We start from the raw sequence: 27,500 nt of genomic DNA on the forward strand, positions 1-27,500 counted from the left end.
ACTAATTGGTTAACCTTATTAAATAGAGGTCTATGTGGGGCCAAGACCACATAACCAGTCTTCACATACCGACCAATAATGGCACTTTGGTAAGAACAGTAACCGTCTTTTCATGTAACAGCAACAATTAAACATGTTGCTATAAATACTCCTGACAGGGATGCGAAACAACAAATCAATTTACAAGCTTTACAAAAAAACTTATATCATATGCCAAATGATTTTGTGGTAAGAATTTAAATAACTTCTAATCTTTAAAAATAGTTTTACAACATAACAGTTTATGGCAAATAAAGAAATTCTATAGCATTTGAACAGAGCAAAGATTTGTGCATGCAAGCAAACTCCAAAAGTAATGTGTCTGAATATAAAAGAAGGACATTACGAACCATCAAACACTTGATTCCCTCCATACAAAATTGCTTGATATGTACTTAGTTGGTTTATGGATTATAATTACTTTGGCTATTCAACTCCACAAAATTTCCATTTCTATCCAAAAATGGAGAAAGAAATTATCTTTCATTAATCACATTAATGAGTTCAGGCCGTGGCCAGGAGAGATGAAGGGGTAATTAAACCAGTTTGATTATTGCAATATCTAAAGACTGATTAGTCTAATTTAGTCCACTTATTGCAATCAGGACCGTTTTGATTAGGCAATTAAAACAGAGGAGAAAAATCAATTTTTCTACAGATAGCAATTTGGCTTTTCTATACATTCTTTACCAATGCAATTCTTATGATGGTATTAAATTGTAATGTAGAAACCTTCCGACTTCGTCAGAACAAATAACTCCTTTAATTGCAAGAATAGAGGCGCTTTACGCATGTCCGAGTCATCTCAATGATACAGAGGAAAACATTATGAAGGTCAGCCACTTTCTTCATCATGCTTTGGTTCCATCAACCTTCCACAGTTAGGAGTATTGACCAAATGCAGATAAACTATAATGGCGCATGCACAGTTCATAAACCCTTGCTAACTCTAATATCATACACAATAATGCAATATCTTCCGCAGCACCTTTTCCCTCCATTGAACCATTTACTCCGAGAGACAAAACTGTTTTTAACACATTTAATCATCACTGTAAGTATGGTCTCCAAACTCAGAATTCAGAAACTTAATTAAAATAGGTATACTGATAATGAGAAACAGAACCATAGAAACGGGACTCTGCAGTATCAAATAATTCATTTACACTGTATATGTCTTTTCATTTGTAGTACAATGATATGGCTATATAGCTGGTATTAGTAAACCTATCCATTAACAGTGAAAATTGGTACCAGACACCTTGTCGAAAGACAATTCATCGAATGCAACGACCTAATTGAAAGTAAAAATCACTGACGCAACATGTCGTAGAAAGACAGCTTTGATGATGACAACTCAATGATATAAATTCAAATAAAAATCTTGCTGATTTCAAAGACCCATGGCTGAGTGGCCAGCAATGAAATAGACAGGCCTATGTCATATTGCTGATGAGCGACACAACCTCTAAAGTCCAAGCTCTTGCTAAAATGGTGTTCAGACTTCTCTTGGAGTGTAACTGAGCATCAGAACAAGTCTTAATTACAATATCGCAGGTTATTAAGTTTGTATCAACTTTTAAGCACTTTTTCTAAAACTTCTAATTTTGTGTTAATTTGAAAATTTTATACACTTAACATTCAGGGGCTCAATTCTAATGACTCTAATGTTGCTATTCTATGCTTGCATGAATACTGGTAATTCAATATTATAGCACCCAACCAAATAACCCAGTACATGAACCGATTATATACTACACGAAAATAATAATGTCTACAAAGAACTCTCCTTTTCACTCATTAACAGTATCTATCATATATTGATATTCAGAGAAAATGTCAGACAGGTGGAAATGCATATGGGCAAATAATTAATTTTTTAGGTGTTGTCAGCTCCGTTTTAAGTACAGCATTAATTTGAACAAGAAAGTTGTAAAACAATGTAAACTTTATAGGCCCTCTATACATTGTAGTTGTTTTTACCAAAAAGCTATTCTGAACAAGACCTTTGTGCACAAGATTATGAGCTCTATTGTGGCAGAATATATATATGCAACACTTTTAATTAATCACACGCAACAAATTAAATATTAACTGCAAATACCTTTACAGATAGCACAAGTTGATTTACTGTTCTCATTACACAAAGGTGTGGGAAATGATTGGGTTTATCTGTTTCCATACCTGGAAATGCTATTAAACTTAGGGAATTAACACAGTTCTGCCCCTGTGATAAATTAACGGAAGAAAAATAACAGATATGAAGAAGAAAAAGGCTCCCAAATTTTACAATGACAAATTATACGAAAAACAGGCAGGTGCATCAATTCGTGTGGAATCTGATAATCTAATTTGACCCCATACCGACCCTCTTAATCCCGATGAAAGCCCCCAAGTCAATTTTACTAGTCAAACAGAGAGAAACAAAGAGGCTTATCAGGGACATCTATTGTATGGCACAGGTTTGGTCAGTTTCAGACCAGAGGTGTCAACCATGTCTCACATTGAGGGATCCAGCAGACAGCCCATCTCCATACAGAGAGAGAGTGAACAAATCACCCCCCCCCCCCAAAAAAAAAATCTCACCTGATCAGGTATACATTTAACAGAAGAAAAGAAAGTAACCGACTTAATGATCCAATACAACAGCTAAGGGAAATATTAAATTTGAAACTTTATACTAAGGAAAACTTTTAAAATGCGTGCTATGGATTAATAAAAACTAACTTTCATTAACTCTCCTGCAGTCCGACACATGTCATGTTAAAATTGCCTAAATATAGCCTCTCCGATCATCTGCCTGATAAAGTCTTACCTATATATACATGAGCATATATATATATATATAGCTGGTCCACTGGGAAACACCTTGAGGAGAATTCACATCTAACGTCTTCCACTGACAGACTCCTTATGTGACATGGCCCAGATCACAAGCCTATTGACCTAATAATGAAAGTAATCAATTAACAACCGACATGGAAAGAAAGTGCCCAGGTAAAGTCAGGGTGGACCTCTCAGCCTTACCTGTACCCAAGAGCATGAGTGTCGCACAGCTCTCGCTGACAAACAATGAACACAATTACTTGACCAATCAAGTTACACAGGATCAGAGATAATAAGCGGTAAACACCTTCAATATTTGATTGCCATGCAATGTATTAATGGTGGGAAATATCTCTGGCTCAATTATTATCTGCATCACACGTCACTGATAGTTGTCAGTTAATTAATTGTCACATGGCATTGTTAGGCCCAACAGAATGTGCCATCCAACAGTTCACCTTCCCCAAATTGCCTATAGTTTCAAGTTACATTTTCACTTCCACCTGACTTAGCCAATCAATGGACAGCTGATTATTCTAAAGGATGATCTTCTTTTTAACATATGTTTTCGCGCTGATTTGGTTTAATGAAGTTGATGATAGCACTGTTAATCAAGATTGCAAAAAAATCCAATGCGAAAACATTTACAATCTAGTCCTTCATTAATAAATATTTTAGAAAAAAACTGTCAACTCTTAGTAATTGGTTTTAACAAACTTATTAAATCAAGATCTGCGGAAGTTTGGTGCTTTCTGATTGGTCCAGGTGATCTTTTCCAATTTCTTCATCAGAAAAAGTTAACCTCAAAAATATCTTTGGGAGGTATGGATCTTTTCGTTTTGCTTACAGTTATATTCATTTTATGTAAGTACCAACCATGTTGCATGAGTTAATAATTAAGAATTTCACCTTTTAAACACCTTAAATGGTAGACAACAAACAAGTTAGATGAGGATAACAATATTTTTTTTTTTCATTACCAATCTCTGGTTTTAAACTGCTTAAATCTTGTTTTGATGATTCAACATGCTATTTGATTTAATGATTGAAAAGAAATATACTTGAAAAGGTCTGAAATATCTGCCCCCTCCAAATTTTTACCAATTTTTTAAAAGTATCATCTTTTAATAAAACGGTATTAAAAAAGATCTGTCTATCAAAACAAACTGGATATTAGTCATCATTATCCAATAGCTGTTCATCTATGACATCACTAAAATGGGTTGTTCTGCAGTTTAGCAAACAAATGAAAATATTGTCATTTTGTCTTCATATTCTATTTTCAGAAGTAAATTTTAAGATTGCAGATGTGCTGGAGTACCATTATCACATGCTTTTGTTCATTTAGTTATATACTCATCATTGATGAAAATAGTACTTGAGCAAGCATGTGCTTGATGTTTCCTAGCCAAAATCCATCAAGAAACATGTCAGCCATCATTAATTTATAAAAATAACATGATCTTCATTACGTCATTTATACATTAAGACATCATTAGGGTATACAGTAAAACTAATTTAGTATGAACACGGATAAAGCGAATTCTTGGGTATAGCAAAGTTTTTTTTTAGTCCCCGGTAAAATTCTTAAGAAATCTTTGCAAAATTTTAGAGTTATAACGAATTCGAATATAACAAATTTAAGGATATAACGAACTGATATTGAGTCCCGTAGAGGTGAATAATAACGAAATTTTACACTTTTATAACGAATTTGTTTACAGTTAAAAATTTTGCACTACCATTTATTTGCATGAATTCTTCAATTTACAATCCGATTTTTAAAGGTATCAGAAGAATGTTTTTTTCATTTTTAGCCTCAATTAGCAAATATTGTAGTCTTGTTAAAGAAAATAGGTATATAGTGAATTCACTATAGTTAATATTATGAATTCGTTATATGGATATAAAAAATTACGGTTATAACGAAGCAAATCCTTTGGTCCCTAGGAATTCGCTATATCCGAGTTTTACTGTAGTAACCTTTTACAAAGGCATACTTATTTATAAAATGATTTCAATTATCTTCAAACGTACTGTTAAAGCTAGATTAAGCAAATGGGAGATAATCTATGGTCTAAAACTGATTATAGAGAGATTTGGTATAAGCTTCACATTGACTTGGTTCAAATTATTAAGTCACTGCACACCATTAACCCAAAAGTTAATAATTTCTGTTAATGTGAAGTAGGAGTAAAATAGGGCAAAGTGGAGAGTATACAGTATATATGATCTGAAAAAGAATTTTGCAAGATCTAATATGACCTTGACACTTGACCTAAAAACAACATTCAACATCACTGCATACCCTTTGATCGTAGGCACTCTGTGAGTGAAGTTTGCGCCAGATTGGACCAAAAGGAGAAAAGATATTCTCTGGATAAGGATTTTTCATTTAATTCTGCTATGACCTACACATTTGACCTTAAAATTTGGTTCAAGGTCACTGCACACCCTTACTCAAAAGCTCTGTTTGTGGGAAGCATGAGCCAAATAGGGCTAAGTGGAAAGTATATATATGTTCTAAAAAAAAATTTTTGCATGATCCAATATGACATTGACCTACAAACTTTATTCAAGGTCACTGCACACCCTTTGGCTATAGGCACTCTGTGAGTGAAATTTGAGCCAGATTGGACCAAGGGGGAGAAGATATGCTCCTGACAAGGATTTTTCATATAATTCTGCTATGACTTTCAGCTTTGACCTAGAAACATGGTTCAAGATCACTCCACACCCTTTACCCAAAGGTACTCTGTGGGTGAAGTATGTGCCAGACTGGGTCAAGGGGAGAGAAGATATGCTCTGGACAAGAGATCTCGGACAGACAGATGGAGAGGATGGATTGACAGAAGGACAGACTGATCACTATTCGGGTGCCCGCAGAGCCGGGCCCTAATAAATATATATGGATACATATATATTAGGACACACACACACACACACACACACATCTATCATCATCTATCTATCTATCTATCTATCTATCTATCTATTTATCTATAGACTTCCTCAGATGATGGTTAGCGCCTTTGGTCTTAGTCAACCAATATCTGACAAGGTCCTAGTGGTCACAAGCATACCCCATCAAAAGTCAATAATTGTATGATGTTAAATCATTTTAAACCCTGCTTATTGCTTAATCATGACTTATCATATACTCATGGCCATCAGACACAGCATATTTGATTTTTTTTACATAGAGAAAACACTTTACAATCAGGTCTAGCTAAAGTTACGTAATGGAAAGATTTCACTTGATTTTCTTGCTTCTTTACAGGTCCTACACACACCCTTTTGTTCACTAGATCTTTCCAGCTAGGTCAATCAAAATAAAAATAATTTATAGGAAAAAATTTAGATTTTAACAAAGTTGTTCATATGGAAGCGACACAGTTGCCTCAAAATGAGCACACCCATGTACAAAGGATGGCTGAAGCAGCAGGGGCAACCCAAACTGATGTTGCAAGACAGTTTGGATGTAACTTTATTGAGTGAACAACACAAATAAGATGACCTTATATATCCAATTTATCTATCTGTGAGGCTCAGTTATCAAGTTTAACTGCCAAAGACATTTGAAGACTGATTGATCAGGAAGAACTGAAGATTGTTAAGACTAGAATTTAGAAGAACTCAAAGTCCAACCTTTTTAGAGCCATACCATATTGCAGCAATATGCCCAAATGTTAGATACACTGCAAAATCTATAAAAACCTGATATTTCAGCAAAGATTAAGCAAAAACAAAAAGAATGGATGAATACATGAATGGATAGAGTAATAAGGGAAGGATGTCAGAAAAATTGGGGACACATATGTCATTAACAATTCTCCCTCTTAATATTTTGAGAACTATAAACTCTTGTAAAACTGGATGAATGAGCTTATGGAAATGATAATGTTTCTATCATAACTTAAACTATGTAACGCTGTCCCTCCAAGATTGTTATCCAATATGAGGGAGCCATCAGAGACAGCACAGGCTTGATGGGATATTTTCCATTAATTGCTGAATTTGAATAAAGCAATCCTAAGCCAAGATTCTGCGTCGCTCACTAATGTAATGGAATAATGATGCAATTAATTGGCTCCTCTTTGCAAAAATTTCAATTAATTATTGTGGGGATATATTCTTTGTTCAATAATAAGTCTTTGTCTTGCATGCCATCATTGATTCCTCATTAAGTTAGAAAAGAGAGTCCAAAGGACATGCTTAATCACTACAGCCATTGACATCCTCCCCAGATCTCCAAGGGATATACACCAATTATCATATGTTTAACAACATGCAAAATACTAAAGATTATGGATTCTCAATGGGGCTATTTTTGGCCCTGTTGTTAAAAATCAAAAAAGGTTTTAAACAGGGGGACAATTAAAAGGAACTAAATATGAAACTGTTAAATTATTAACTACAAACATATTTGAACTTGAAGCTCTGAACCTATAATTATAATTTTGCATTAAAATGATGTCATTAATTGCATCATTTAACAATATAATATTGAACAATGTAAAGTTTTTAAAAATCATTGTGCTAATGCTATTAAGCAAATTGAAGTTAAGGCATTTAGAGTATAAATAAGGGAATGGATTTTTCTACTTCAAAAGGTTTTCAAATTCTCATATCCTTATATGAGTATACATTAATCATTATAGCTCTGTATTTAGAAGAAGTCACTAATAGTCAATATTTACATCACGTTTTAGACATTAATTTATCTACGCAATTCACCATAATTAGAAAACATATATTGATCACAGTACATTTGTATTACCTTTTCGAACCAATTGCAGGCTAAACAAAACAACCAGATAGTGTCCATTGACAATTACTATCTGTCATTATAGATACAGTCTAACCTGTACAAACCGACACCTGATTAGTCTACATTTCTGTACATACTGCACAACCACAAAGCCAGCTCTACATTTCTATTTGCTTATAAAACACCAATATCTTGAAATTTGTTGAATACAACGGATTCAGTTAAAAGCTATTATCTAGCTTTTCAATGTTAGAGTCAAGGACCTATGCTACATGGTTTTTTTTTTTTTAATCCTGTGGTATTTTCATTCATTCAAGCATAATTTTGTCCCACTAAAATCTGCCCTGACACAGTTGTACTTAAAAGGCTGCACAAAGTAAATTCTATGATTAACATCATCTTCAAATACCAAATCTGTGAGGGAGGGCGATGAAAATAAAACAAAATTTTCAGACAAGGGATTTTTTTCCATTTACATTGATACAAATACAGTGAGTATTCAAGCTACATGTAGAGTAACTGTTTCATAATTAATCTTTCCTGTCGGTTATAAAGAAAATCCAATTGAGCATCCAAGATATAATCCATTATATGCCTTAAACATTTTGTATTTGTACAGATTGCAGTATTTTAGTTGCAAAAAGTTAAGTAACACACAAAAGAATAAAATTGAAAATAGGGGTTTGTTTGATATTTTTAAAATGACAATTTCTCCTAACCAATGCACACTGGTGACATTAAACATTAGTAAGGATCAACTTTGGACAGCCTAAATTGATATAATTTCTTCTTCAATTCAGCCCCATTTTAATTAAAGTTAAATTGCCCAAAAAAGGGGTAAAAAGTTGGGGGCAAAAATAACACTGGATTCAATGATACAACTTTCAGCTGATGTTTTTGTTAGTTAACAATTTTTTGAGGGGAGGGGTGGGAGGGGAAGGTGGTGAAATGAGAAATTCCATTTCATATGAGGTTGGAAGTGGGAGGGAATCTCTTGATACTTATCTATCATATTGAACAATTTCAAACACTCTTAATTGTAGCTGTAAAGTCTAAAAATACCCTGAATCCTTAAAAATAACCCACTTAAATGGCAATCTAAAAGACAATTCCTCAGTTATAATTAGCCTTCCGAAAATTGCTTGCAGAAGATTTATGACAATTCTATTAAAAAAGATGTCGCCATGAGAACCAAAGGAGGTCAACACCTGTTCAGAGTCGGTCACCAGTGTTCAAGTGATGTAAGGTGTAAATGGATGACTCTCCGAATCTTCAACAAAATACCCAAGGGGAGACTTTCCTATGAGCATAAGGTAATTAGCCAGAATGAAGAAAATCATACAGCAGGAAGCAATTGTCATTTGATTCTTAATTTACGTACAATTTTTTTCCCCTCTCCCATCCTTCAGTGGTAATAAAATCAGAAATGAATATGGTTGCTATGACAATTTGCTTCACATGACCATCTTTGCTAAAGCTTAAGTAGTTTGTGGGTTTTTTTAATTACCATTGTACTCAATACTTTTTTAAAGGTTATGAAATAATGCATTTCTGCATAAATTATGTGAAATTCTCTTAGACAATGTAGTTTTCATTTCCCATCTACATGAGATCCCTTAACCCTGGGATAGTTATTTTTCAGCTGATTTCCCAAGAGAAAATCTCTAGCTTTTAAACAAATGTTGAACAATTGCTATATTCTAATAGCCCGACAATAAACCCCAACAATTACAAATGCAATGCCTAATAATTTATCTAAATGCTACAATTTGGAAGCTCCCGAACCAAAGAAAAATAATGGCCATAAACTATGCAGACTTAAACAATGTTACAAATATACTTTCAAAATCATAAAACTTCTGCGCCTCAAATTTCACAACACTAGCACTGTAACATCATTTGACAAACATTTGGTGAATGAACATAAAACAAACATGAAGAGAGCAAATTCCAATTCTGATTTTGGATTATGTTGTCAATAATATGCAAATCAAATGAAATCTTTTCTATCTTGATTGGAATATGAGCTGAATAACTTGTAAAATTCTGATCTAAGAACCACTAACAAGTTTTTTTTCACAAGTTTGTTATTCAACCTAAATGAGTCCAAAAGGACTCTTTAAGATAAAATACATTTTCTACACTCCCAGAGTTTTTTTTGCATTAACACCTGAGTGAATAGGTTGTTTTGGGGTTCATAACACATTATTTGGTATGAGACAGTAATGCAATGTTCTAGCTGGTATTCAGATACCTAAAACTTTAACATGTTCATATGTTACTTGAATGTGTCACACAGTAATATGGTCTCAGCAAGTCTTGTTTACCTGGTCTTATAAATTTTGGCAAAAAGATTCAAGAACTAAGTATTCCAATTTTTGTTGTAGCTTAACATGATAGTTTTTTTTTCGAGAGGGTTTACATAGGCTTTGCCAGTTACCCAATCCATTTCATTACTCAATGAAATATGTTTAAATTAATTATAGTGACTGAGTTACATATGGACAAGACCCTTAAGCATTCCACATGCAAGGATCACCATATGAATAATCACATCTTCATTGTGTAGTATATATCAGCTCTTTGCTTCTTATCACTGATCAAAGGCTTATTGAAATGAATGTCACCATTGATCAAAATTAGAATGTGCAAATAGACCATGCATGTAAAAACATATTTCATCTGCATGTATTTTTGCTTCTCATTTAGCAGATGCACAATGGTCTGGTTGAGATCAAAATTGTTATTTTAACATATATTATAGTACAGATCTGAAACTAAAGTAAAACCAGTTATTGTTTCTTTTTTTCAAAAACTGAGTGACTTGTTCAGAGAGAAAGATTGAGTGTGTGAAATCTATTTGAGCATAAAAAAGTACAAATTTTAAGTTTATCAACACAAAAATTGCATCGTATACCTTACATCACTTAAATTTATATATACTGTAAATTCCTAATTAAATATGAGGAATTAATATCTGCCTAAAATCACAATAAGCTTCTTTGCGGATTTCAAAATTGCGCCTTTATTTTTCTGACAGTTGCAAACTATAGGAAACAAATGAAAAGCTATCAAAGTGACAGCAAACCAGGTTTTCTTTCATGTGAACTGTATCCATAATTCATATCAACCCTGAATTGATAGGTTTACACTACTTACCGTATCCAGTGAAATGGAGTACCCTGTATGCAATATTTTGCCCAAAAATTACCAAGTTCAAAAGCTGGTATTTTTTCATAAATTATCAGAAATCAAAATCCTAGCAATATGCACACCTCTGATATATGTACAATTGATATGTAAAAGAACAACTTCCTATCTTGAGAACTGTAGGATGAGTTATCCGTACAATGAGGGTACCCTTTTGGCAGCCGCCCGCCCTCCATTTTCACCATTTCAAAAACCAGATTTTTCTGTTGGAAAACCCGTTTAAAATGAATAAAAATTCGGCATTTGCATTCTATATTGTTGCAATTTGTACAAAACGGAGAGATTGAGTAATTTAGTACTCATGTAAAAAAAGATCTACAGTATTCAGTTAATTTTGAAATGGAGGTTCTGTCATCAACAGATACTGGACTTAGCAGTTATAAACAATGTTTATCAAAATTTAAAATCAAATTTTCAACACTGTGTCAATTTGACAGTTCAAAATTGCTTTGGCATACCTAAACCCAGAACTCGGTTGCAGCAGCAAGAACCATTTTGTTCAGATCTGCAGCTCAGCTGGAATCCTAATTAATACCTAATTAATAAAAAAGCCTCTGCCTGCAATTGAGAAATATTGATAAACTTTGTAATTAACTGATAATAATGCAGATCTGACTAATGTGCTAACTACTGCTAATGACTGGCCATGGCTGTCCTTGGTAAATAATTATGTTCCCAGGATGAAAGGCCTTTCACCCTCACCGTGTTTCATTGTAATCCCTTCTATCTCAAATTTGTCTCTATGACAACATGATTAGGCTAATGAGGTATGCTCATTAATTGTCATCAGTGTTCTTTGGAGATCTGGCTAAAACCCGAAACCTGCATCCACACAGACAATAAAATAAACATTTAATCCGAAGCTGCATTAGGACTTTTATTAAAACAGAGAGTTACCAACATCAGCAGGTCTATATCTTAGTTAGGTCCAATCTTTAAAGAAAAAATTCATGAAAACCTGGTTTGACCTCTGAACTTAGAGAAGCTTATTTCTGATCTCTATTTTCCTTTTTCGCTAACTAATCCATAATTTTTAAGGAGAACTGAGGTACAAAGTGAGTTTGTTTAAATTGTTCAGCCTCAAAGCAAGTTACTGAAGACAAATATGACATCTACTTTTCTCAAAACCAATTTAAGTCCTTATGGAGGGTTACCTTTCAAATCTTCATCTACCAAGAATGCAAGAAATTGTAATAACTAGCTTGAGGAAAAAATAATGATAACTGCTAAAACAACAAGAGTCCCATGGACAACATAGCTCACCTGACTTGCAGTTTGTTTTGTATTTGTATCCATCTAGTTTTTCTCAAATTGAACTCTGAATAAACTCCAGTTCATTTAATTGCTTGATTTGCGAAAAAAGTTTTCTTAAATCTATCAAGCTACATGACATCAATCATTGTAATAGCATTGCTACTTTAGAGTTGACAAAGATTTCTCCTTCCCATGTTTCCTGAACTTAACACTCCACCTTTGACCACTTTAATAATTGTCACAGTTTAAACAAAATTAAATTTATGCATTACCAAAAGTTAAGTAATTTAGGAAAATATCTTCAGAAAGCAGAAACACTCAAAAATTTGTTGGTAATAGATAAATAGTCAATACTTTGATGCATTTAATATGTATATTGCTATATATTATGTCTTACATTGTGTATATATTATGTATTCTTTGTATCTGATGAGCTATTTGGCTTAAGGAATAAATAAACAAAAACTGAACCAGAATGATTCCATAGTAATATAACAAATGCAGAATAAAAGTTAGTTCTTAAAGATTTCCCCATAAACACAGCTTGAAAAATTGATTAAACACTAAATGAAAAAGTTGTAATATTACTATGACAAATTATTACTTTCTCCCATTATTTGACACTAATTTTAAATTACCTACCTCTGCAAAAGAATGTGATCCTTCATATATCAAACTTTTCATATAAGGATACTATGTGCAAAGTATAGTGAAAACTGGGTCATACAGTTTGGTAATGAAGTTGAAAATGCAAAAAGTTTCCAGATGGACAGATGCTGGACACACTTTGATCAGAAAAGTTCATTTCAGCATTGGCTCAGGTTAGCTATAAAGGTCAAATTGGCTCAGATGAGCAATATAAAGGTCAAATCAAACCTTCATGTCTTTATAAACATTCTACAATAAACAAAACTTCAAAGACTTCATCTTCACAAAAAGGCTGAATTTCAAATTTATGTTTTGAAGTCAAGATTGAATGTCAGCATGATATTTTTCAGAGAATACAAAATTCTATATTATGTATATCTTGTTGTTAACCATAAATAATATTATTGTCCTAATTTGGGTTATCAAGACACAGAATAACGAACTTTAATTGTTGTGAATACCACCAGATGTTATGATGTTTGGAAACAAAAAGGAAATTCGTCATCAAACAACGTCATATATCCAGTTGTTTTTATCAACAACCTCAGACACAATAACCATGTATTTTGTGCTAGCATCTAATTATTTATTCAGTTATTAATCCTTAAAACTGAGCATCACTAAAAGCCATTCCTTACCCACCTTTGAGAGTTTTCAAGGTTACTGACTTCACTGTGGCCATAAAAATATTAAAAATTGGGCCATATGATAGGTACAATTATGTACAGTGGCCAAAGCGCAGCACATCATAAACAACACTGAACAAGAACGACAAGAATCAAGTCAATTCTAACAAATCTTGTTCTAACCATTTCTATTATGTTCGAGACATGAGTTGCGATATGAAAAATACAAAACATCAAAGACACGTACAAGTGCAAAGTTTGATTAACATTTATATTAATTAATTTACCTGTCATTTTCATTTTAATGACAAACCAATTGCAGCAATTAATCATCAAAAGTCTAATGAAGACAACTGGTTCTTTCTGATCATTTCCTGAAAATCAACATTATCATAAGTCTCTTCAATTTCCTGTCAATCATTACATTGATATCGACAGTAATTATGAAAGTGCAATGATTCTTTCAACCTAAAACAAATTTTTCTTCTTTGTTTTCCATCAGTTCTTAACATATTTTTTTTTCAAAGAGCAAAATCAAGAAAGCATTTAACGATTAGCTAAACCATTACAACGGGGTTATCCTTGGACATTTTTTGTTCCCATGGAAACAGACATAGGGTTCATGGAAAAATGGCAAGGACATATAATTCAAAGTAGAATTCCTTAATGAGTCATCAGAAAGAGTTTGACGTTTGTAAAACCAAAAATACAGTTAGTTCTCTTTTTTAAAAGCATTAAAGCATTAATGAGCAGAAAAGCTTGCCAGGTGCTTGTGTCTTTTTCTGATGAAGCACAGAATAAACATAAGACAGATAGATGAAAACAATCATCTGTTCCGCCAAAATCTGATCCGCACCTGCACAGTTCACTAATCACTCTGTAATACAGGTGAGAGATTTTTAATTAAAGGTATTACACACCAGACATTGGGTTTGTCAGGTATGCAGTATCGTGGGGAGTTTAATCGCTCTCTCAAAGAAAATGGCAGAATTAAGAGATTCGCATTTCTGTAATCTAATTTAATTTGAATAACAAAAATAGTTGATAGTACAAAGTTTCAAGATTCCGTGCAATCAAAGTGTGTGAAAATTAAAACGTTTTAAAGCTCAAAGAAAGTCAACTTGATGGAACGCAAATTGAAGAGATTTAGTCTGTCTATTTTGTTCTAGGATTTGTCTGTATATCAAATCAGAAAATTGTTTAAATGAGATATAATAATTGAGTAACACTTTCTGGCTCCGGGTTTATTCAGGATCACATCATTGGCAAATGATGCCTAAAAACAACGCAAAAAGCAGTTTCAAAAGGAGCATAGCATGTTCTGAATGCATTTGATTTAAATGAAATGAAAATAAAACAAGTTTTCATAACACAGTAATTCTAATATTAAAAACAATGTATGATTTCAAACTGTACTTAAGTTCATAGGACATATAAAGAATGGAATCAATGGAAGTACTGAAAATACTCAATGCCTTATAAATCAATTTAACACCTGTTGTGTTGTCTATTTTTGCTTTTGCCCATATATTTTTTTGCAGGAATCTTAAGAAATAATAATTATGGTGATCATGTCCCAGCCCAGAACCAATCAGCCCTCATGCTGCCTTTGATCTTCAAAACGATGCTGCAACACACTGAATATCTATATACATACAAAAAAGTCATACTTTTGCTTTTTCAGCTGTTATTCCCTATTTTTTCAAACAAATCTATGTCATCCAACTTCCACCCAAACCAAATCTTGCTCAAAGGTTCCTGGGCTTCTTCCTTTCTACTATAAGATCTAGCAAAACATCTAGCGGACACAACAGAGATTTCCTTTAACCTTTTGGGGCCTGATTGAGCCAAAGGGAATGAAAACATACTTAAGACAAAGATCTTATACAAAGAACTACTATTACTTTGAACTCTGATTTGGAAATTTGGTTCAAAGTCAAAATTCATTGTCACTCTGTATTGTATAAGTTTCAGCAAATGTTCCAAGTGCAGAGAACATAAAAAAGCTTAGACAAATATGGAATAAACAGATGGACAGAAGGATAGATGGACAGACTATTTCTCTAAGCAGGGCCAAAATTACTCATATGGTTGTATTTATTGAAAATGCTCATAAACAGAAAGAAATGTCGTATCATCAACATGAGCCATTATGATTTTAGTTAAAAGCATGAAATGAAAAATGAAATCTAACAATAAAACAAACACACCAATGATGAGAAAGTGCCAAGGCCTGTTCATATCTTAAACAATTATCTCTCTGTCTCAATAATAACCACCACAAAAGTTATAACCTCTGTGGCATCCCTGCAAACATCTTAGACGCTGTGTCAGATGTCACACAACACAATAATAAGATCCAATCTCGGGACCAGCTTATATTCTAAAAGGTCACAAATTAAAGCCCCCCAAATCAAGGCACCAGTAGAGTTCTGTGTAAATATATTAGATTTCTGGTACAATTGCTGGAGACAGTCTCTTGGGGCTGTGGGCCAAGCACTGTCACTGCACTCACACAGCCAACCAGAATTGAATTTGCAGAGATCATGTTGAAGATTGACAAATGCAGACAAATCATTCTGGTTTTTTTCCAGCAGCCACTCCGGCACAGGGGAATAAATCAAAATAAACTACCACTGCTTTGACAACGATGTCATTTCATAATTACAGAAGCCTTCTCTGCAATCTAAAATTGCATCACGTTTTAATTTAAATGGACCTTACAAATGTCCATGGTGAGGACCTGTAGTGGAATGATGGCACAGTTTTGGTGTAGGAGGAGGATTTAGAATCAGGAGGGGCACAATTCATTCCATCAGTTCTGTTTCCCAAGAATTACAGCATTCTTGGATCAGTTTTTTAAAAGAAAGTTGGGCTTAAGATATTTTTGTTCTATCAAGATTACTAATAAATATTGAAATAATTGAAACAAGCACAAAAGTGTGTCTTGGGATGGAGCAATATGGCTGACTTCTAGGTGTATTACAAGCGTTCTGTCCCATTTGTCAACAAAAGCAAACAACATTAAGATAATTCTTGAATCTTGAATCTTAAATGCTCAGTCATTAAAATGGATGCACATTTGCTTATACAATTTTCTTTTATTTATTTACTGCTTGGAAACATAATTTTTTTCATGCATTGATAATATTGGTTAAATGCAATGACATGTTCTACCAAGGTCATTTAACTTTTAAAATTCATCTCTATATTTCTGATTCAGGCAACTGATTTAAATAGTGAATGAATTCATATGTGTATATTATGTAACTATTCAATTGCAGACAACAAAGGTTCTAAATATATATGTTCTAGTTTTAAGTTTAAAGCTGATTGCTGTATCATAAAACCTATGAAAATGAAAGCTAAAATACCTTTGACACAGAGTAGTACCGGTACATACTACGCATATAATGTATAAAATAATCCAATTTAACACATACTTAAATATTTTCTACAAATTGCAGAACAAAAACAAAAGATTATAGGTTGTTAAATTTTATCAGTGGATGCATACATATGTTCATGCACACAATTGTCTTTGTACACAAAACAGTAAATCAGTGCAAACAAAACTTTCTCGATATAATTTATACAAAATCACAGTGCTGTATTTACTTAACAGCATTGGGAGATTTACCACAACTTCAACTTTCTTGTATCACCAGATTTACAAAAGTATTTAATGTCATCCCCTATCCTGAAACACTCTGTCACAGCAAGTTTGAACTTAAAATATGCTTGAAGCCATGGAATACCAATACACAAGAACATTCTAACATATATAGAAATGATTTTTTTCCTCTCACATATGAACCATATATTTCTGAACTTGCATGAAACGTAATAATGAAAACTTGAATAGAAATACACATCTCAGAAATACAATTTTACACTTATGCAAAAGAAATTAAACCAAACTTACACTTGATTCTTACTTTAAAAAAAATTCATGGCTCGACAGGTGAGCTAATAAAGTAAATATTTTATTTTCTCAAACTGATATCAACTTAGCAAACAATAAAATGTAAGGCTTCCTCAATTTGTCTATCCTCACCTTCTATCAGGAACAAAATATTTCTGAATACTTATCTATTATCTAACTTGAGTCACACAAATATGAGATTGAAAAACTCAATGCTGTAAATAGTCACATTGTAACACTATTCTATGCAACTTTACTGAAGAAACAGAGAGAGAGAGAGAGAGAGAGAGAGAGAGAGAGAGAGAGAGAGAGAGAGAGACAGATGGATGGACAGACAGACAGACAGACAGACAGATAGACAGACAGATAGACAGACAGATTTTTTCATCCTTTAAAAATACAGGAAATCGTTTTTGGCAATTTCATAAACCTAACTATGCCAGTACAAATATTAAACATAAGACCATTCTCAAGGCTTACTCACCTGAAATGCCTCTCTTGTCTCTGCTTAATAATAAACGATGATCAACAGCTTGCCTACCATTTCTATATAAAAAAGGAAAAAATTGTATCCAAGTAAAATTGTTAGCAAATACTTATCTAATTTCATATAATTGATTTTTTTTTCACATGTATACATTAAAATATCTATTACAAATTTGTGATTTCCTGCAATGAGTTAAAAGGCCATGTAATGATGAGCTGTTACAAAGCTAATCTGGATACTTGACTTTTTACTGGCATTTACTTCTCACAAATTTGAAGTCAGAACATGGTTGAAAAATAATTTTTCATCCCTAATTATGAAAGACAAAAACTCCCTAATGAACACTATTTGCTGCACCATTTCCGCTTGTGTCTGGTTACGGTAATAAAAATAGTGTTAACTGTTGAATGCGCAGTATGCAATAATCTCCCCTTTCTTCCTTTATAATTTTCAGTACATAGATTAAATGACAATGGTCCTAAAAACAAATTATTCTTTTTTTTCTTCAAGGTAAAGATCCATCTTCAGTTCAAATACACTATCCTCTAAAAAAAAATAATAATGAATTCTTTGGAAGACTAGGTGGTATTGATATTTGGTCAAAACCATGACATGTGCATCTTCAAACTTACTAAATTTATCTCACTATCAAATCAACTTTTTGGCATAGTCAAAACTGAAAACTGGGGCTGTAGATGTCGAAGAAGGATTATAACCCCACACAAAACATGGTTTAAGGTTGTTGCACATCCTTTACCAAGCTCTGTTTCTGTGAAGTATGAACCAGAGAGGGCTAAGGGAAGAATAATTATGCTCTAGAATTTTTTTTGTAAGTAATAATATGACCTTGACCCTTGGCCTAGCAATGTCATTCAAGGTCTTTGCAAACCCTTTGACCAAAGGCATTCTGTGGGTGAAGTATGAGCCAGATTGGTCCAAGGGGAGAGAATATAATGATCCGGACAAGGATTTTTGAGATAATTCTGCTATGATCTTAACCTTAGACCTAGAAACTTGATTCTTGGTCACTGCACACCCATTACCATAAGGCACTCCTTAGGTAAAGTTTGAGCCAGACTGGGCCAAGGAAGAGAAGATACTCCCCAGACACATGATCTAAGATTGGCAGATAGACAGACGGACAGACTTACCATTATGGGTTAAATTGCCTACAAAGCGGGGACCTAATAAAGCTTCTTTTCATGCTGATTATGTTAATTTTGGTCAACTGACCTCATATGAGGGTGATGACACACTAAGTTCATGATCAATATGAGACTAATTATTCCCCTTGTTCTTTTATAAATTATGTATGGGACACAAAAATGGAAAGGGTGGACAAACAAACAGAGGGAAAGATAGATGGATGTAATCATTCCAAAAAAAACCCAACCCTTTTTAAAAAGTAATGCATATGTCTCTCTGAGACATATTTTAAAAGGAGTAAGACGATGAAGTTTAAAATAAAAACAAAACATCTTAATATTATTTAAAAGGTGGTCTATGGAGTGACCACTGTTATAAATAGTTCACAAGGTCAAATAAAAAGAGACTGCAGAGCTCACATTAATTATAAGTGATTTGATAATGTTGACTGCAGGGATCAAACCTTTTATGACGGACTGAAAGATAGCCATTGATCAGAGTTTTGCAAATTGACCTCAGGATGACCTTTAAAAGGTGTGAAAAACTGGTATGGTCCTTTTTTAAAGGAAAAAAAATATCGCTGAGAGGACAGCAATTGTTTTCGTGAGAAAGCATCGTTTAATGGTTTTATAATTATTTAGTGGATAGAGACCTGCCAGTATTGAATAGCTGAGTCTTTCAGGATAAATGAGCTCATTTACAATTCAATAGGGCCAGTTTATGCACATGATTTTGCTTTTGATGATCTTATAAATTTATTTCAATTTTAATTCATTTCATACCTATATCTTTCTTCTTTTTGCCGTCTTCATAAAAAATCTTAATTATTTAATGATACATTCATAAAACAGTTACCAAAGCTTGAAGAAGTTAAAAGTTTTTCAAAATAAACCATTAAGTCAAAATACTGCCTAATGGTTTACCAAAGGAAACCATGTCAAAATGCTAATAGTTTCACCTACAATAATAAAGATATCCAAATACATGAACTAGAAGTCTTCATCCCAACAATAACAAAGAAGTCAAAATGTTACAAGTTTATACTGAAAATTACAACTTACAGTAATTAACAGCTAGAAGTAAACTACAAATCTGTAAGTCGTATCGATGCAGGTGTCTAAATATACCTGTGACAATCTCAAGTTCGATACATTATTCTACATTGCATGACCCTATCGAGTTTTAATTCTGATGATGATCTGCAAATAACTTAAATATTCAATATTGCAATCTAAAAATACTGATATTCATTCCACATGTACATGATGATGAAATAAGTTTTATAAAAACAAATGGGATTGGATTTTTATAGACCAAATGTTCTACTCTAAGATAACAATGAAGTTTTGGCACAATATGGTGCAGCACAAGCTGCAGCTAAAAATGTTATAAAGACTGGTATACTTCCTACAAAAAAACAAATTTCAATTTTTTCCCTATCGATTTAAAATTAAAATTTCAATTTGAGTCCAGAAAATTTTGAGGAAAAAACCCTTATCTTATAAACATTTTACATTCATTAACCTGCATTACTTTCTACACAGTTTGTTTTGAACATTTTTCTTAAAACCTGTAAGATTTTAAATATATGGAAACATAATTACAAGAAGTGTTTTAATGTGTAACTGTTTTACTTTGACTGTATAATTTATTTATCAGTGCATTTGTCAAAATGCAGCTTCCACTAAATCTAATACATTGTCAAATGTCTATAATATATATGTGAATTCAAATGTGCTTAGTAAAATCGACGCCAATTTGTTGAAAAATCAATTTCTGCCAAAAGTTGTATAAGCTTATATATAATACATTTACAGTATATCATACACACTGTACATATCTATATCTGAAATACCCTTCTGTTAAAAAAGTGATGATCATGCAAGCTAGCATTTGCATTTTGCAATCAAACACATTCTTGCTAGCATTAGCCTTACCCTTATTGGAAGGTCTTGCAAATCATCCCGTGCAGTTAAAAAATCTTTCTCGATGGTGTCCACTAAAAAATTAGAAGAAAGAGAAAAAAAGTATTAACAAATTCACAAAAACGCATCAAGTTACATGGAGGCATAGCAATTATACATACATCACAACTTGCTGGGCGAAGCAATTTGCACCTAACCTCTTCTGCAATGATTATGAACAGTGCGAAGAGAAATGGTCATGCAGAGACCAAGGGAATGGGCTAAGAATTAAAATAGCAAATTGGATTGTTGATACCATAATGCTAAATGACATACAAAACAGTAACCATGGCAATGGAATAAATGTTCATTCAGCAATTAATATATCTGTCAATAAAATAATCCTCATTTGGGATTAGATGCGGTTTTACTTTACTCGAGAAAAACAAACTAATTACTGTGGATTTATGATGTTATATGTATAATGCACATCTGAATAGCTTTCCCCTTTCTCCCTAGCCATATCACAGTCTCTATTATCTACGCTGCTTCATCAATTCACATACCAAACCAAATTTTTTTTTCTATCTGATGATGAACTGGCTTTTTGATTCATGGAGATCTATAATAGTTCATGAATTCTTCATAGATATTAAGAATATTGTTTCTGCATGCATTACTTGAAATTTTTCTAAAGCAACATTAAAGTTTTTCACAAAAAAAAGGAAAAAAAATACACATAAATTATGCTTTTTTTATACAAACATACTGTATTTTATCCTAATATTTTCATTCATTTGAATCCTAACTTAATAATTTTAAAACATAATTTCAACATAAATTCTGCTAAAAAAAAATGATGTAGATGTAATGATTTCTTTTTTCACTTCCATTCAGATTAAACATGAATTTTTGCTTTTTTAAATTTACTCCAAAAGTTAACTCCTGGGATTGAAGTTCAAGGTCAATAGAGAGATCTAAATCTCTGCATGGGGATAGAGGTGTTAAAATGAAAACTGGCACCAGATTTAAGATTAAATTGCTTCATTAAGTATTCCATAAGACAGGAAAAGCATAAGACTTAGAAAGAACAAACAAATTCACAGAGGAGATTTTTTTGCCCTCTTCTTCCTTGCCACCTGTTGCATTATAGAAGTTAAATAATTTTAACTTCAATGCACGAGATTAACAAGCAGATGTCAATTAAAGTCTGATTTTAGACTTACATACAGGCATCTTGCTTCAGTTGAAGCACAATTATTCACATTGATCAAAGTAAAGTTTATTATGTCATCGTTTCACACAAATTAGTTGCGCTCTTTGTTCAAGTTTATTTGATATTTCATTAAAATTTTATGACCAGGTCTTATCCAAGAAAAAAGATGCCATTGTTAAGTTCAGATACTCATTTAATGAAGAAAAAAGGGAATATACGAATCTATAAATGAGAGAAATTTGCCAAGGCATACATGATGTTTTTATAATCAGTTGTGGTGTAGAATTTTTTTTTCATATGTTCTTTTTACACATCTGCATCACAATATTATTATAGATCTTCATAAGTATGCAATAACTGCAGTACAAAAAAAACTCCAAAAGATCATATGTGCCAGAGAAAGTACGTTGCATAACATTAAACATTAATTAAAATCAGATATTTCTACAGCCAAATAAAATTGCATGACCAAATATTTAATCTAAACAAAATTATTGCATATCTCTCAGAATAGATCAAGCTAAGCTCAAAAATGATTGAACTTTTGTTGCAATCACTGTAGGATTTTTCCATAAATATCATTGAAATTAAACAACAGTTCTAGGTTTTCCTCCTACTCCACGATCAGAATATAAGCCAATCTTAATGATATATTAAAATGCTTGTTTTGCAACATTTAACTGCATTGTTCTCCAGCAGAAAAAAGTTGAATAATTCATGTGAACTCATCAAAAGTTTTCAATTCGATTCCAAAATTTTTTTTACCCCAAATTTTATCTTACTCCAAAATAAGAATTGGACCATATCTTAGGTACTGATTAAAATGCAGACAAATCACTCATAAAATCTACCCCAAAAAACAAAGGAACCCTGTCTCGCCTCCAGTCCTCCTTTATTTTATGACCAAAATATTATTAACTATTGTTAAATACCACAGATGTATCACCATCAGTGACAAAAGCTAACATCTCTATCTGATGCATACTAATCAGGGGAAGACACCAGTTTATTTCAGACCTGGAATGTATTACTAATTGCGTTAGAATGGCACATCAGCACAAAGTGTGTTCAATATCCTAAAACAGTTTGCCCTCACCGTTTCAACCTGCTTCTGACACCAGTCCATTACAGTACAGATTCTACTGATATTTCTCTTTTCTGTCCTCGCTTTCATCAGTATTTGAAATTTTTTTAATATGGATTAAATATTCTGTAATTGATATGCAACTTGCTGGAGTATTGTGTGACTAGCTCTTTTTTTTTTTTGACTTCTTACTTAATTGCCAACCCACCATTCTGGGTCACTGCCTAAGCCCATAATTTGATTACATACTTAGTGTATGGCAAAAGTATTGATCCAAAAGAAAAAGAATTATGAATGCTGCATAAACCCACAGCTACTGATGACAAGGGGCTATATGGCTATAGCCATTATTTTTGCTTGCAACTTATACAAACTGAGAGTGAACAACTTCATTACTTCGACAACATCCAGCTTTACCTTTTAGATAAGACTGAGCTTCCTTGGGTATGAACTGTAGACCACCAGAATCTGCAATGACACAGAGCAATACGCTGTGTTAACACACTAGACCTTGATCCCAACTGTCAATGAGAATTATCAGTCATCTAATTAGTGAATCGTGCAGCTTACGAAAAAAAATTGATGATAATAATAATCATGAAACACGATGAATGTGCTGAAAAATCCTGGAGGTTCTGGGTAGGTATATAGTGCAAAGAAAAAAGCAGCAATGTCCTATTCGCTGATCTTTTGATTGGGAGACACCACGGTGCATAGAATTTCTTATTTTTATTAGGTTGGACCCTCTAGAAGTTAGTGGAAGATAAGTGTGTCTTAATTACAGCTTGCCTCCACGGATACAGCCCTCCTTATAATATTATTCATTGAATTTTTCTTGATTTGCCTCAATGTAGGATTAATTTGCATAACTGTTTGGAGGAATTGTTAATTATTCAGCATTCTGCCGGCACTCAATGATTGCAATTATTGCCATTGTCTTTGTTTTTTATTCTCAAACCGATCTGGTATTGTAACAAGGCCTGCAGATACTAAATACACCATGAATTTGCCATTTAAATGACCAATCCCAAATGCAAGATCTGCTAAATGCTCATTTTTTTTTTCAAATCCATAACTTAATTGAAAACTGCTGGAAACAAAACATTACAAAAGAACAGTAAAATTTCATCTACAAGAAATAATTCAATCTAGGAAAGTACACCACAATTAGAATCTTTCAAACCCTGCTCTCAAAAAGTACAGATATTTGCATAAATTGGAAATTAAGTATATTGCATTTGTATTTTTATACATTCATTAGGACTTTCTTCATTCATATTTAGTGCATTGGCCACAGGCAACGCATCTTTATTCAGATTCAATCAACTTTCTTCAAAATGTCAAATCAGCATCATCACATTAAAATTTAACAGCCTCAAGGGAGAAAGCAACCTTAATGAAGATAAAAAGTAGCAAATTACAATAAGCATTTAGAAATTTTCCCTTAAAAAAATAGAATAAAAGATAGATTGATGGAGAAAATATATAATGATGCAATTTGTTAACATATTACATATGAAAAAAAATTTAACCATTACAGACAATGAAGAAAAGGAAAATTTTATCAATCAATGATAAACAAGTAAAATGAGGATCCATCATATGGATTTTTTTTTGTAAAAACAAAAAAGATCATAAATACCCCTGATGTCAACTAAAAAGATTGATTTATTTCAGAAGCCAATAAGTGTCATATTACTTTCCCAAAAGAAAGTCAATTGTGTATAACGAGAAATTGTTCAATAAGTCATCAACACAGATACACCTCCACCCCCACATAATAAAAAAAAATAATGAGGTCAAAATTGGCATTAACACATTGTACAATGGGAAACTAATGTTAATATGTGCATGTGAAGCAACATTGAAAGAGCAGAAGGATGAAGAAAGGTGAGGGGCAAGCCAACAGAGTGACAATATATGTACATTTGCATTGAATACAGTATTTTTCCTGTATGGGAACCTTATACTGAAAAGCAAAACCATCCATTTTTACATGAATTTTTAAATATCTGTCAAGAGGTCATATATCCGGCCTCACAAGGATTACTGTTTGAGCTTCTAGTACAACTGATGCATTAAATAATAATAAAGCAAAATAAAAACATGTTCATTGATTGAATAAGTTCATACCCTAAGTGATCTTATTTTTTCACATGGATCAGTAAATAAACTAATTTCTTCACACTGGCATATTTATTTTTCATGAAGTTTCATCTCTTCCTTGATATACCCAACCCCCCCCCCCCCCCCCCAAAAAAAAAAAAAGAACTCAAAATATCATTGCAGGTCTTCATTCATTTGGTATCTGAATTCAACATGCAGCAAGGTGCAAAATAGAATACAGTCAGTAATAAGTTTTCTTTCCAATGTGGCAAATAAAACAGAAGACCCGTCATTAAACTCATATAACAACCAACCAATCTCTCATATTATACATCCCCATGTCTTTGTCACCATGTGTCATCAGCAACACATTTTCATTTCCCTGCATTACACCTGTTGATTTTTAAAGTTAACACTTAACAAAACAAAAAGAAATGTGAGAAAAAGTTACAAATTCTTTGTTTTCTTTCACAGAAATTTGATTTGGAGATTCTATATTCTTCTACTGGTCTGCAGTAACTTAAGCTTTGAAATCTGAAAGTGAGAGTTTTAATTAGCCCTAGCTACACGTTCTGCTGCTGATAATATACTACTATCTGCGTAATAGAGAGGCAAACCTGTCACTAATACTTTGTTAATAAACCCTGACTGCCCTTACATATACACACTTATTACCACATTCAAGAAAAATGCTGTAAAAAAATTGACACTCACGATTCTTAATTGAAATCTAATGACTTTATTAAAAGATAATCATACAAATAAACAAAAAATATCTGGTAGGTTTTGATGTGGTTTTCTCCCCATTTTGATGATTCAGATGCTGCACGGTCACATCATATTTAACATTTCTTTCATAAAAACATTTAGCTTAATCATCCCCCTCAATATGGCAATTTGGACTGCTGATTCCCCGCTCAGTACACACACAAAATGGAAAACTTCCCCATAAAGCTATGAATAAATTCACTAAAAAATCTAATTAAAAGATGGTCCTCCATTACAAAATGCTTCAAACAAAGTTCCATATGAGCTTGATCATTTCTATGCTATCAATATGACCTTGAACTATCACTGTGACCTTGTACTATCACTCACCTTGAACTGTCACATGACCTTGACTTTTCAGGTCACCAAAACATACCATATATGTCAAATTAAGTTTAAAAGATATTGGCAATAGAACGTTTTAGTTATATAACACAAAGAGATAGATACACAAGCAAACTAGACAACATTGAGATGGTGGCCAAATAATGGACAATAGGATAAAAAGAATTTCAGAGGATTTTGCTTTGAGCTTGATCAGACCTATAACTATTTCCAGCTGGCACAGAACTTCTCCTTCAATCTCATTACCCCTTACATACAGGCATTTATGCTCAATCTGAATATGATTAAGCAAATGGAAAATAATCTACAGTATTAAAATGATTATAAAGGTATTCCCTATGACCTTCACATCGTCTTGGTTGAAGGTCATTGCATGCCATTAATCAAAAAGCTTTGATAAAGTAAAGTATGAGAGTATATATATACTCTTAAACAAGAGTTTAAGAGTGGTTCTGATATGACCTTGACATTTCACCCACAAACATCATTCAACGTCACTGCAAATTCTTTGATCAAAGGCACCAGATAGGTGAATTATGAGCCAGATTGGAGCAAAGGTAGATAATTCTTATATGACCTTAACCTTTGACCTAGACACTTGATTCTAGGTCACTGCACACCCCTTACAAAAAAAGGCACTCCTTAGGTGAAGTTTGACCTAAAAATTTGGTTCTAGATCGCTGCACACCATTTACCAAAAAGCACTCCTTAGGTGAAGTTTGATAATTCTGCTATCTCTTTCACATTTGACCTTGAAAATTACTTCAAGGTCAAAACACACACCCTTTACCCAAAATCTCTGTCAATGTGAAGTATGAGCCAAATGGGACTTAGTAGACAGTATATATAATCTGAAAAAAAGATTATTACATGGTCTGATATGACCTTGACCCTTGACCCTTGAACTAGAAAAATTCATTTAAGTCATTTCAAACTCTTTGACAATAGACACTCTGTGAGTAAAGTACGAGCCAGATTGGACCAAGGGAAGAGAAGAAATGTCTTGGACAAGAATTTCATATATAATTCTCCAAATTTGGCCAAGGGTAGAGAGGATATGCTCCGAACAAGCGATCTCAGACAGACAATTGCGTGGAGAGATGGACAGACGGACGAATGGACAGACTGATCACTATAGGGTGCCC

At 33.0% G+C, this 27,500-nt stretch overlaps 1 protein-coding gene across 1 annotated transcript in view; it reads right to left on the bottom strand.

The window, feature by feature from the left end:
- The window catches only part of LOC105332773 (zinc finger homeobox protein 4), a 73,496-nt gene extending 52,565 nt beyond the window's left edge, over nt 1–20,931 (bottom strand). The window contains exons 1-3 of the mRNA XM_011435475.4: nt 20,870–20,931; nt 17,784–17,845; nt 2,855–2,985 (exon numbers count right to left, since the gene is read on the bottom strand). The gene's annotated coding sequence lies outside the window, so the exon portion shown is untranslated. The remainder of the gene's footprint in view (nt 1–2,854; nt 2,986–17,783; nt 17,846–20,869) is intronic.
- Nucleotides 20,932–27,500: the final 6,569 nt, after the last annotated feature.

Source organism: Magallana gigas, chromosome 3, assembly GCF_963853765.1.
Source record: "Magallana gigas chromosome 3, xbMagGiga1.1, whole genome shotgun sequence".
NCBI classification, from domain to species: Eukaryota; Metazoa; Mollusca; class Bivalvia; order Ostreida; family Ostreidae; genus Magallana; species Magallana gigas.